The following is a 14,214-nucleotide window of genomic DNA, read 5'->3' as shown; positions in this document are numbered from 1 at the left end:
CATCTCTTCCTCTGAGGTTATTAAAGAAAGGGGGAAAGGGAAGGAGGAAAACAACGAGATACCCTTTTACATCATCATATCAGCAAAATGTAAAAGTCTGATGATACCGTGCATTGATGAACATGTGGAGGAAAGAAAATTCTCACATGTGGCTAATAGGAGTGTGGATTGATGCAGCCATTTTAGCATGGAATTCAGAAACAACCAATGAAATTGAAGAGGTTCATGCGCTATGACCTAGAAGTTCACTCCTAGAGAAATTCTCAAATGTATACACAGAGACACAGGTAAGGATGTTCACTGTAGCACTGTTTGTCGTACGGGAAAACTGGAAATAACCAGAAGGCACATCAACCAGAAAATGGATAAGTAAATTGGGGCTTATCAACTAATAAAATACTATTCAACAGTTACAATAAATGAACTATAACTACTTACTGCAACATAAATAGATAAGACATGGAAATTGAATAAAAAACAAGGCACAAAAGGAAAAAAGAAAAGCAAATCACAGTCTGATATCAATGAAATAAAACTTAAAAATGCAAAACAGTGCAATCACATGTTCATGAAACACTGATGGGGCGTGTTTAAGTCACGCATGGCGTGTATTGTATACCAGTCGGGATGATGTACCTTTCTGCGGGAGAAAGAGAAGGAAATTGGTTTTTTTCCTTGCACTAGCAAAAACTGAAAATTATACAAGATATTTCCACCACTATTTAAATGCCAAATTTAATCAAACAACAGTAAAAACAAAATAGCATAATATTACAGCCTTCTGTTTAAAATAATAACACTGTTCTGCCTCTTTTCCAATTACATATTAAATATGATGTCTACATACATATGCTTCTGTGTATGATTAAAATGTTTCACAACTTGAAAAAGCTAAAAAACAGTGAGATTTGGAATCACTCAACTCTGAGTAAAAACCCTGACTCTTCCACTTACTAGAAAAAAATTGTAAACCTCTCTGAGTCTCATTTTCTTCATCTGGAAAATGAGGTTAATAATACTTATTAGGTTGAACCTTATGAAATTATCTCTTTTTCAGGACAAAAGCAGTTGCACATCAGCGGTGTCACAGGTTCCATCCAGCTTTATCCAGTAGAGCCCTGGTGCAGCCTGAGGGAGCGCGCATGCGTAAAGGGCCGCTGGTTCCGCACTCAGTGAAGCGCTGCGCTTATGGAAAGCAGAGACATTTTGCTGGAAGGTTTGGGTGTGTCCCTCCCTAGAAGCAAAGGAGTCGCTAGATGACCCCTTGAGGTGTCCTAATCCCAGGGAGCCAGGATTCTATCTTGTGGGCCCGGAGTTACCCAAACCAGCAGAATACTTGCCAGTATCAACTCGTGGAGCACAGAATTTCCAGCATCTTTTCCAAAAAGAGTGTGGATTGAGGGAGGCCTTGCAAAGACAAATGAAGCTTTCTCTGGCTGGTGTCAGTTGGAGAGGCCTGCAGAGACACATCTGTTTGGCTCAAGTACAGGGACCAGACTGTGATATCAAAGCCAATCAACTTGGCCAACCTGCACAAAAGGCCCTGAATAAGCCTTCTTCCAACCTTGAGCAGAAGAGCCTGGCACCTTTTCCATAGAACCAGCCTCCAAAGTGCTGCATGCATACCTTCATTACACTCAAGACTGAACAAATTGCCTAGTGAATGATTCTCAGTGGCGCCAGAAATGGCTGTGCATGGGGGTGTTTTTTTTTCAAGGGTGGCAGGAGGGCAGGAAAGAGCTGAAGATGATTAATGATCAAAGCCTAGAGGGAAAAACATACCAGCCAATTTGCGCCGATTTTCTTCTGTCTGAAAATGGGGAAAACCCAAGGATTATTCAAGCTTCACTGATGTTTTTGCAGCAAAGGAAATGAAAGGTGCTTAATTCACACACACACTCTCAGAGGTCCATTACCAAGCTGTCACCCGCACCAGCCAGGCCAGTAGGCTTTCCCTGGGCCCTCCTGTCCACGGGCACATAAATCTGCTCCCAGCTGTATGTCAATGCCTGGGCAACTGGCTGGCTGGGTTGTTGAAGAGGAGAAAGTAGACTTGAGAAAGAGTTGAAAAAAATAATCTGGACAGAAAATCAACGTTTTTGGTCTTTGCAATTTAACAATTAAACAATTGTTTAATTGACCCTAGCCCTGAAATAGTATTTAAGAACTTACCCAAATTTGCAGCAACTTTGGTGATCGAATTTGAAATTCCTGGGCCGATCCTTAACCTCTCTGAGTCCCAGTTTCTTCATCCATCTACCAGGGACATCTATAAAATGAGGACAATACTTTTCTCAAAGAGTCGTGGTGAGGATTATGAATCATGGAAGATGCGTGAGTGACACAGACTGGATGTTCCATAAATGTTATTCTTTTCTCCCTGGCATTTATGAGAACAGGTGATTTTCACATATATGACCCGTAGCATTTAATGAGTTCGGGGGGAGGAAAGAGGTAGGAGAAAATGTGTAGCATGCAATAGTAACTGGGTTTTGTTAAGTACCTAATTTTTCCTACTACCAAATGAATGTAAGTGCATACTCAGAAACCAGAGAGTGTGCCCGATAAAATCAGCACACAAAGGAACTACAAAATTGTACACAAATGAGGTAGCCCTTCAAATCACATGTGAACTGTCCAAGTGGAGAGCACAAAACAAGGAAGCCTCAGAGCCCCTTCAAGACATTTTCTGGTAAGTGAACGCCTTTTAATTCCAGCTGTTGTTCCTAAAAGCACATTTGAAAGGGAGGGACAAATAAACAACTATAGGGGAAGGATGTTTGCACAATGAGAAAGGTTGTCCAGGCAGCACTCAGCTGTGAATACTTGTTTCCCCAGAAGTCCTTTCACCAGCAAAGGCTGCACAGAATGAATTTGCATTCAGAGAGAACTGCCCCTCCAGCATCTCCCAAATTGGCCAGATGGGCACAGGGAATGCAAATTTACAATAAAAGCTCTAGAAAATCAATTGAGTTCTACAATGGGCATGTATTTCTTTTGTAATCAGAAGACAGTCGATCTCATAAAAAAGAAATAAAGAAAGCCAAAATGATTAGGGCTATACAATTGAGGCAGAAGTCTGTGTATATTAAAGCCTGATTTTTACAAACAGTTGTGGACAGAGAGACAGAGTACACAGCAATCCTTCTACAAGCTCTGATGTAGGGGAGCCACCAGCATAGTGTTGACCAGCAGGGGCCAGCAAGGGACATGGGTGAGTATGGGACATTCACAAACCACAGAGCTAAAGAGAAGACAAATGAAGAAGATGTTTGGACCCAGAACAAAACCACCTGAACATTGTTAATAAACCTAGAGAACAGGGGAGATTAGCAGTTATCAACAGAACTGCCATAAAGGGACAACACTTATAAGCCAAAAGTATCCTCTAGGTCCTACCCTCGGCAAGGTCACTTTAATAGTTTGTAGTTCGTCCTCTAGATCAATATCAGCCCCCTACCAAGTTGCATGGTCTCAGTCCTCTGCCTCTTTGTATCTCCTTAAGAATCTCCAAAGGGATGGAGGACCTTTAGAAGGGATATTTGCATTTATAATCTGCCTCTCTTCCCTGTTCTAGCCCATGTCCACTCCTCCACTCCACTGGCCACTGTCACTCTGTTGGCCCTAATTAGTGACTTATGCCTGGTGCACCTCAATCTACCAGGCTGCCGACCCAGATATTCTTCAAGTCCATGGCCACTGCCAGTTGCCTCTGCTCTGCTCTGTGTTATTGCAGATGATCTGCCACATTTCAAGACCACTGATGCTCCTCACACTATGCCCAGTCTACTCACCCCAAAGTCCAGATCTCCTTTGACCTTCAAACGCCTTCAGAGTCCACCCCACCAGGCACTGGTCCTGAGTTTTACCCTCATAACTGCACCGCTTGCCTGTGTCCCCAGCCAGTAAGGAAAAAAACGCCCCTGTTTTCTTCCTCTGCACTCGCACAGGGGTTCCCAAAAAAGAGTTTCTTGGACTCCCAGTCATATGGTTCTTTCAGTTTTGTCACACATGCTTCTTGCAGGAGTGCCTCCTACAGAGATTTTATGGAGATCAAAGATAAAAAAATAAAAGCACTGGACACTAGCGAAGCCCACAGTCCAGTGGAAGGAACAGACACTTACACAACTGACAATGGTACAAAATAAGTGTCCGTTGTAGCATAAACAAAGTTGACACATGTGTACTTAGAATAAATTAATAAGCAAAGAAATAAACAAACAAAACCTCAGTGCCATCCTTCAATTTTCACTTGGGATCCAGTATATAATCAAATCCTGTCTTGTCAGCTTGTATTCTTATCCAGGCCACCATCAGCTCCCAACTGGTCCCCTGCTTCTGCCGCAGCCTCTGTAACCCATCCTCAGCGTGGCAGCCAGAGGGATCCCAGCCATATATGAGTCGGATCCTGTCACTGCTCTGCTCAGAGCCTTCGAGTGCTCCCACCTCACACACCCTCACTCTGACTCCCACATGCCCACGTGCCCTGGGCTTCCTTCTCTTTAACTTCATCTCCTGTTGCTCAGCCCTCACCCACATGCCAGGTCAGCTACAGCCTTGACCCTTGGCATGGGCCGCTTCCTTTTCTGGGCTCTCTTATCAGATGACTGCTCAGCTACTTCCCTCACTCTCTTTAGGTCTTTGTTCAGCAGTGCTGCTCTGATCATGCTATCTAAAACATCCCAGTCTCCCCAGACAGTTACTACTATCTATATTAAGTATCTGTCTTGTTTATTGTCTGTCTCTCCTATTAGAATGTAAGCCCAAGAAGAGCAAGGGTTTTTATCAGTTTTTTCACTATGTGTACCCAAGTGCTTGGTAAATTATCATTGAATGAATGAGAAAAGAGGAGGAGAAGACATTGCATATGGTTCTTGAAGAATGAAGAGATAAAAGGGTTTTGATATTCACACAGCTACACATTAAACCAGGTTGTTCTCCAAGGGAAAAGGCCCAGAGGCTGTATTTACTACTCTGGTCAATTTTCCACAATCTAGAATCTGACCCTCAATCTTTTAAGTCAGAAACTCAACTTGCGCCTTCTCTAAGGAATCAGGCTCAGGGTGACCAAATTATAAAAGCAGAAAAACACATTTACTTCCTTACAATTTTAAGAAAACTGTTATTTAGATGATAAAAGTCTATGAACATATGTAGTCAGAACATACGCTCCCCCTGGGAAGACCATCTTAAAAAATCAACGATAATCAGAAAGCAGCTTGGTAATAATGAAATGAAATCAAGGAAAGTGAGAAGAAACAAATGTGTACTTGCCATCAAGCTTAGATGATTTGATGTACAAGTGGCCATTAGAATCCTTATGGCTGCGAGTGACAGAAAACCCAACCCAACTGGCTTAAGAGAAAAGGAGATCTAATGGTTCATACAACTGCAAAATCCAGAAGGAGAGCTGACCTCAGGCAGGACTTAATGGAAGAGCTCAAAGGGATTCAGTTTCTCTCTCTACATCTCTTGTCCCTCCTTCGTCTTGGGTGACTCGTTTCTCAGACAAATGCTTTCCACGTGGTGGCAAAGTGGCTGCCTTTGGCTCCAGCCTCACATACACAACTCCAAAACTAGGTAAGGACACAGCCTCTTTTCTAGCTTTTCTAGGAGTTCTGCCAAAGTCCTGAGACCCAAACACTGTAATCAGGGAAATGAAGCATGCTGACCAGTGCAGGCTCATCCCATACTCTGTGGCCTGACTTGGGGGTAGGACCCTACCTAAAATATGTGGCCTTAGAATGAGGTGAATCTCAAACACTAATTGAGAAACAAACACTATCAATGAAAATGAGATGAGCAGATACTAGGAGGAAAAATTTTAAATTTCCCCTGCAGCCTACAACTTAATATTATACACTTGTCAATGGTGTGGGGATGCTCACAGTGGGCTGGGTATGCCTCCTACACCCAGTCTTCACATTACGCATGCTTTTGTCAACAGGTCTAGACATCTACCGGCCAAGACTTCCCCTTCTGTGGTTAGTACATGGGAGTACACTCCTTTTCCTGGGGCCCCACTGCTAGCCAACCCCAGCTAACACATTCAGTCAATTACAACCAAGGCCTGCTAGTTGGGAACTCTTCATTCTCTCTCCTACAGATGACTTTGCATGTCTATGCTCTAATCCAAGGTAACTCAAGTCCTTTATGGAAAGAACACATTTGTACCCCATTGATAACTGGGGGCATAGTCTAAGTCAGCTTCTGCAGACACATTTTCTTTAGTCTTAAATTCCACCTTAATTTTTAATATAGATTTTGTATTCTATTCGATGGTATTTTACTTGCCTTCCAGTAAAAAATAGAATCTCCAGGAATATGTACCATGCCCACACACTAAGCTCTAGTCACCTGAGTCATCTTATAGACTTGGATGAAATGCCATCCCATGAAGCACACAATCTGGCTCGCAAATGTAGACGAAACAATGAGTTAGGTCTGGGATGTTTGGGGTATGAGGTTCAAGTGCGACATGCAAGTGAACCTGTCTAGTAGGCAATTGGAGATATGGGCAGGTAGCTCAGGAGAGAGGTGAGGACTGGAGATAGAAAATTAAGCATCATCAGCATGATGGGATGGTGGAGCCAGGACGGTGGGTGGGATTGCTCATGGCGCACGAGGAGAGAAGAGAAAGGCCTGCAGCCCACACAGCTGAATGATGGAGAAGGAAATGGGACCAGGAGGGTAGAATCAAGAATATCTGCCAAAAGGCAAAGACTCCAAGCAATTGCCCAAGAGAAGCAAATCAAGCTTCGACGTTGGCTATTCTGAGGGCTCCTGAGCCAGTGCAAAGCACTACCCGATGCGGAGGCTGACCTAACAAACCAGGATTGATGGCCTGCTCTGCACAGAACTGGCAGCACTTACTCCGGTCACCATGGGGCTCTCGGCTGGCAGGGCTACTTGGCATCACCTCCAGTCCCAGTGATGCAACTGCTCTGCCACAGAGGGGCCACCTAAGCTTGCACAGGTGGGCAGAGCCCCTTATGGGAGGCAGGTACCTGAGGGTCCTTTCTGCTGACCTCACACCATTTGTCATGTGCTCCTCACTTGCCCTGGCCGAAAGCCCAGAAAGGAGGAGGAGAAGGTCAGAGTAGGCTGCTGTCCGCATGACAGTTTGCTAGAGGGCTTGAGCTGCCTCTTTAAGGATATCTATCTGCTTGTGAATGGCTGGACTGGACAGGTGACCTCAGGCTATTTTAATTCTTAGATCCTCTCCAGAGGTGACAGTCACCAGAGTGTTTATAATGGAATCTTTTGCTAACAAGGCTTCAAACTTTCCTGATGACCGAGCTTTGCACCGCTAGAAGAGGAAGAGCAAACGTGGATTCCACTCGCGCCAAGAGCCGGCCCCGTATCAGACACTCCACGCACAGCTCCATCTCCAGAGTGACCCTGCACAGCAGGCACTGTTATGATCTCGGTTTTACAGACAAAGAAACAGGGCTCAGAGAACTAGTCAGGGGAGAGCTACGTCAGACAGCATTTTCCAGTTTTCAAGAACAACTTTAGAGTTGACAAAGCTCTTCCATATAGAATATTTCCTTTTGACTTCAGATGCTCACACTGACGGCCAGAATTAACCCATTTTGCAAATAAGAAAACTGAGACCCTGAGAGTTTAGTGATTTGTCCGAGATTTGAAGGTTGAGCCGTCAGACCTCTGAATTCAGCGTTCTTTTCACAACACTTCTTATCCATTCCAGGAGAACGCCTGGAAGATCCAAATAGGCCATTTTCCCATAATTGACAAAAAATTTCCTAAACCAGAGGCCCTCTTTCTTGAAAGACTTAGTAGAAGCTCTCAAAATCTGCCAAGTCCCAGAGTGAATTCTGTGAAGTAGAAGTTACAAGGGGGCATCGGTATTACAGGGGCAATGAGTCCTCTGGGTTTAACAAAGCCCATGCGACCTCCCTTCAGCCACCTGCACCTCTGGATCTGGGGGACCCAGCGAGGTTGCCGTCTCGGCTGCTTGCTGTCTGTTCTTACACATCAAGCTTCATGAACTTGGCTCCCAGCAACACCTCTGTTCCCACCCTCACAGACCACTCTCTGCCAGCCATTCACCAACTAGCCATGGAATGCCCTGCAAGTCCCATGGGCTTTTCATTATCTTCTCATTTAACTTACTTGTATTACATGCTTCGTGCTCAGATGTCCTGCTTCCCCAGCAGGAGTGCAAGGGATCTTGTGTTGCTCCGCTCTGTAACCCTGCATGAGTCCACACTTAGAGGATGTATTTTTTAATTGATCTAGCCAAAAGCCAAATTAATTTTTTTTTACTGTAATACCCATTCTTTACCCAAAGTATTCTTTTTTCTGTTAAAACGAGTTGCAATAATTTGTCAGGGGGAGATGCTGACGATTTCCTTTACGATTCGCTTTGCTGTGGAAGTCTCCTTTCCGTGCAGGCTTGGCACGGAGAAACACCTGGCCGGTGGTTAGTTCTGAGCTGCCTTACTCCCTCTGGCTAAGCACCGGCCAATGGGGAATAGCAGGGTATTTAGAACCTTAGTAATATCTTTAGCTGACCGACTGGAATAACAACAACAATAATGATACCAAGTATTTGTATCATAATTTTTCGTTTTTTGAAATAGCTATTGGATTTGGGGGCTGGAAAAGTCCTAGAGACTGAACCCAGTTCTCTCATTTACAGATGAGGAAGCAGATGAAGCTCAGAGCACCTAAAATCCTGGGTGACCCTCACAACACTCCTCATGGGTCTGCAGCCCCCATTTCACAGATGAGGAAACTGAGACACAGACAGCGACTTGTCCCAAGTGACTCAGCCGACTCAAGGCAGAGCTGGGCCCAGACTTCCAGTTTCCTGGTCCCTGGTCTGGTGCTCTTTCCCCTTAGCTGCAGGGTCTCTCCCTTAGCCAAGGAACCATTGGAAGAGATACCAAAGAACCTCGGTCATCCGTGATATTGGATCTGACCTCGGCCCATCCCAGCCTGAAACGTTGCTTCCAAAGGCCTCCCTGATCTGAGCGGTTGTCTCTGCTCCCTTGCCTTCCCTGTCTGCCTTGAGTCATGAAGTGTGAAAACCCTGAATACCCTAATCATCTGTTAGAGACAACTTTGAGCTGAGGGCTGAGTAGCTTCCCGTCACTTTAATTAATGACAAGTATGTGTCTGAGGCTCCCTATAGCAGCAATTCCCATATGTCGGAAGACGTTTTAGCTCTAAGGGGAAATGCTATGCAGCTGTGCATGGCCCTGTCTGGCTGGAGGAGGTGGTGAGGATCAGGGACTGATCAGATTGTGGACCAGGCTAAGCCCCCAGCAACAGCTGCCCCATCAGCAGGACGGTGTGGGCGCCCCCTGGTGGAAAGGTACAAGGTGCTTCCTGTCCCTTGCAGGGGCACAAAGGGAGAGGCAGTGAGAGACAAAGCAAGTTGGACGTCAGGCACAATCCCCCAGCTTCTTCTCAGGCAAGCCCGTATTGATAGCTGTTTCCCAGGTGTCTCCACACTGCAGCTGAAGAGCTGGGCTGATTCCGCAGCAAGTGTTTATGGTGAGCCCCACTTGCCATGGATTCAAGACAAATCCATGCTTCAGGTTTCCAGCTCAAGGAACTCACGTCTTGTTGAGAACTCAAGACATAAAACTCTGCTCCCGGTTTGGCCTGCCTGGCTTGCAGGTCCCTGTCTTCTATCACAGCGCCCTGATTTCCCTCAAGGGCCCCCCTCACTCAGTCCATGTGGTTCCCCTGCCATCGGGGAGGGCTCTCTAACCTAGACCACCCGAGAAGTGCCTTCTGGGTCCTTTAAAACTCAGAGAAACGATCCCCTTCCTCTTCTACAAAGCCTCTCTTGACCCTCAGAAGTAGGTGTCCACTTTCTCCTGCGACATCCTCACCTCCACCTCCGCATACTTTGTACCACAACTGCGTGTTTATGTGTCGGTCTTCCCCTCCAGACCCTGGGCTTTTAAGAGCTGGAGTGTCTTTAATTATTTTTAAATCAGCAGCTTCTAGCACAGTGCCTGGCACATAGTAGGTGCTCAATAAATGTTGGATGAGGAGTGAGGGACAAGACTCACACCAAAACTGTAAATAATCGTGTAAGTACAAGGTGGGCAGATCAGGTCCTACAGGCTTGTGGACATCTTATCAACCTCAAGCACTGCAAACCACAGCATGCAGAGGCATTATTGCATTTATTGGTGAGGCGAGATAAACCCCATCTGACAGGTCCCCCTACTCATATACCAGCCAGATGGTGCACAATTAAATAAGCAGCCTGTCACACACTCCAGCGACCCCAAGGCCATGCTGTATCTGACAGTAAGAGGCTGGGCGAGAGAGCTTTCACCCCTGGATCAGGACGGTGCTGGGCGAAGGGAGCCTGCAGAGGAAAAGCGTTTCACATCTCCTCTTAATTTTCTCAGTTTCTCATTTAGAAAAACAAAATACGTGCCTGAGGCAATCGAAGACCACCAAGCTATGTGGAGCCAATGCTTAAAAACAAAATACTTACCTGTAAGAAACAGTTACACATTAAAAGAGATTCAGAGCAATCCAGGGCATTTCTGCCCTTGTAAAATGCATGAACTCAATCAATAAACATTCTTCTCCACAGCTTAGCAGCCCCAGGACAACCTTGCCTCAATGGAAGAATTTCACCTTCGGTGGAAAGGAAGTAAACTCAGCCACGTTCTCGAGCAAATTCCAACTGAGATGCAGTTTTTCTTCTCCTTTTGTGTTCCCCCTCTGGTTTAGAGGAACTAGTGTATGGGCTGGTTCCCCAAGTTAGGATTCAGAGGAAGCTAAAGTAAGAGTTATTTCTTCATTGAGCTCAGTATTCCTCTAAATCCACTTTCTGTTGGCCCCAAGCCAAAGTCAGTTATCTTCAGATAGAAGGAAATTGTTTCGGTGTTAATATGATTTGTATCTGGCAAACCCAGGCACCCTGCTGATTATCATCATCTCCCTGCCATTTAGTTCTTTTCAAAATGACGGTCTGTTGATCCAGCCATCTCCCAGGTTTCCAAGTTCATGGAAAAGGACATCTCCACTGTACGGTTCATTCCCACTGTTCCTTGCGTTGCAGGGGAGAAGTGTTGACTTTCATAGTTCATGTACTTCCCCTGCCCCTTCAAATGAGGACCAATCACCAAGAATCTTTTGACGCCTACCAGGCACAATTCCAAGCCCAGGGCTGGCCCTCAGAGACTGCTGAGCAGAATGGAGCTGAGTGTGCCTGTCTCTTCCACCCTCCATTGAGACTTTGCCCTTGAAATTCATAACTGATAGCTTGGTGGCTTCTTTCTGCAGAGGAAGCGGTAGAGCAGGACATCCTGCATTCCCGATGCCTTCTCTGTTTTGTTTGAGCCTTACAACCACTCCGTGGGGCTGGGTGAGAACTGAGCTTGTTTTGAGGAGCTCTGGGAGTGACCAGAGCTGGGATTCGGCCCTGGGTGTTCTGGCTCCAAGCCCAGTACTCTTTCCTCTCTACCTGATCCTCACATCCCTCACTGCAGGCAGCATACGCTCACCAGCGCTTACACAGCATCTTGGCCCTGCCGTTCAGGTGCTGTGTGACCTTGAGCAGGTTTTATCTGAGCCTCAGTTTCTTTATCTGATAACTGGAGCTAAGAAGGCCCCAGATAGCATTTCTCAGGGCTATGGCACGAGTTAAGCAAGATGCTGCAGATGAAGCTTCTGACACAGTGGTTATCCCTGAGTTACTGCTCAATGGCTGTTACTGTTAATGATTGTTGATGCTATTGTTACTCGGCTGAAACTGTTCTATTTCTGAGCCAAAACAAATCACTCAAATAGTAGGTCTTTCCTCAGTCTTGGTCTTGACGTCATCATCATTCCTGCATCCACCTTCCTTTCTTAACCTGTCTTTTCAGCCTGAAGGATTTGTAAATGTTACCTGAGTTTCTAAGATATTTGGAAAGCCTCTTCCAGGGAGAATTCTTAGAGACAGAGTGAAGAGAGAAGGATTTAGGCCAGATACCTGTCCCATGAGGATGCCAGGCCTCTGGCCAATCAACCCTTCTCTCGTATCCCCTTGTGGAGCAGAAACTTCACTAGAGACCACTGTGCCGGGCTGGCGCCCTGGTCTGGATGTGGTCCTGAAATGGCACTGCTCAGCTGCTCGCCAATCCCCTCCCCATCCATCTGGGTACCATGTCCTGCTGACTCTGCTCCCATGACTCATTTGGGCTCTCATGTCACACCCATTGCCACTACCCCAGGCCATACACCTCCTGCATGGACAATTAACTAGCCTCTAACTAGTCCTCTTGCCTTCAAGCTCTTAAGGAACCTAGCGTTCTAGACCAGACTGACATTCCTGGGGCCTGGCTTCGTTGGTGAGTCTTGTCAGCTGACTCCCATTTTATAAAGCAAACTTCGAAGCCTGGAGCCCAGGCCAGGCAGAATCTGGCCACACCCTGCCTCGTGTTACTGTCCTAACTGTCCTATGGTTCCACATTACGTCCCACAAAGCCCCGTCCAAGGGGCAGACTCACCCAGGTGCTTTGAAAAATGCGTGTTCCCAGGCCTGACCCCAACTTACTTAGACTTACTGGGGGTGGAGCCCAGGAATCTGTATTTGTAAAAGGTATTCTAGGCAACCGAAGCACTGCCAGGTGTAGGAAGCACTGCCCTACACAGCTGCCAGGGAGATCTGAGCCCAGACCCACGTCCACCACACACCCTCACTCTCTCTGCTGACTGCCCAGGCTCTGCCTGCTAAATTCTCCCCACCCTTCAAGGCCCACGTCCAGTACCCACTCCTCCAGGAAGTCTCTCCAGATTCTTCCAGCCAGAAGTATGCTCCCCCTCCTCTGAACGCCCATAACATCCTGTCCCTCCCTCTCTGCCATTTTCTAGTCATTCCTTAAAGTCAGCCTCCACTACCTCATCTCCTGGCCCCGAGACAAACTCGAGACACATCCATACCTGGCTGCTCTCCATGCCCTCTCCATCCATTTGCGGACAATAGTATTTATGTCGTAGGATCGTTTGACGGATTGAGTTTCCATGTAGAGTACTTCAAATCGTGCCCAGAAATGTTAGCTCTCATAATCATCACTGCCATCTGTCATCTTCATTCGTGTTCTTATGGTTATTTGTGTACCTGCGTTTTCTCCCTCGAGTTCCTGTTGAGGGCAAGACCGTATCCTGTTCACCTTCCTGTGCTCCGTGGCACTTGGCAAAATGCCATATACCTACAGGACAGGCAATGAGGCAGGATGGATGGATGACAGACTCTGATACGGCTAACTGCCTCTCCCTCACCCCTCTGTTTTCTCCCCACCTTTCCCTACTACTGCGATTTGCCCTCGAAGAACTTATCAGTATCAGAATTTGTAATTATATGTTTACTTTTTGCAATTATTTATCATCTGACATTTTCACCAGGCTCTAAGTTCCTTGAAGGCAGGGATTTTATTTTCAATTAATTAATTAGCAAACCCTAATTAATCCAAAATTCATTCATTAACCTACCAATGGACCTTTTTTTTTTTTTAGTTCTCTTAATTATACTAATAGATTGGGTTCTAAATACCAGAACAGTTATAGTAAATGAGTCCTACTAGTAGCTAGAACTATTCAGTGACCACATGCGTCTAGATCAATGAGTAGTTAATTGTGTTATCGACTGGAGTACAAGGTAGGCGTTCAGAGTGTGGGCTCTGCAGTCAGTTGGGCTAGTTTGGGACACTCTCTCTTATTACCTGTGTGACCTATATACAAGGGAGTGACTTTACTCTTCTCATCTGTAAAATGGAGATAAGAGTAGATCGACCTCTTAGGGTTACCAGGCATGTGAAATCCTTACTCAGAAAGTTAGTTATTGTGATGATAATAATGTTGGCTTCCAAATAACCCGAGACTAGCCTAATTAAATTTTTATGGGTTATATCCTGTGCTTCAATTTTCTTATCTATGAAACAGTGCACTGGAGTTCTTATTTTATAATAAAAATGATGATCTGTTTACAAGGGGAAAATAATCATGGAAATTTAGGACCCATCCATGTACATCCTAACCCCTGACCAGAAATATACTCACTTTATAGAAAATAAAGTCGTCAAAGGTTTTACTTCCTTAAGAAAGTTTAAACAGATTTAAATGCTTCCTCCTGGCCAAACTAAAATAAGTAATTCTAGAACCAGAACAAAGAAAAGAAGGGAATGGGTCAATTCAACCACATTCATCTGCCTGTCCTTCTAGCTGCAGGAC

The 14,214-nt window shown here is 45.6% G+C and overlaps 1 long non-coding RNA gene across 2 annotated transcripts; it reads right to left on the bottom strand.

The window, feature by feature from the left end:
• Positions 1 to 464: 464 nt before the first annotated feature.
• Positions 465 to 4,442, bottom strand: LOC117195395 (uncharacterized). 2 transcript variants are annotated; one of them, XR_004475888.2, is made up of 3 exons: positions 3,795 to 4,442; positions 2,173 to 2,269; positions 465 to 1,456 (listed from the first exon to the last, which is right to left on the bottom strand). It is a non-coding gene; the product is annotated as an uncharacterized LOC117195395 (long non-coding RNA). The 2 variants fall into 2 exon arrangements; XR_004476730.2 differs by having other exon boundaries at positions 4,228 to 4,442.
• Positions 4,443 to 14,214: the final 9,772 nt, after the last annotated feature.

This window comes from Orcinus orca, chromosome 2, assembly GCF_937001465.1.
Source record: "Orcinus orca chromosome 2, mOrcOrc1.1, whole genome shotgun sequence".
In the NCBI taxonomy this organism is placed as follows: domain Eukaryota; kingdom Metazoa; phylum Chordata; class Mammalia; order Artiodactyla; family Delphinidae; genus Orcinus; species Orcinus orca.
This window is presented reverse-complemented; position numbering and strand designations above follow the sequence as displayed.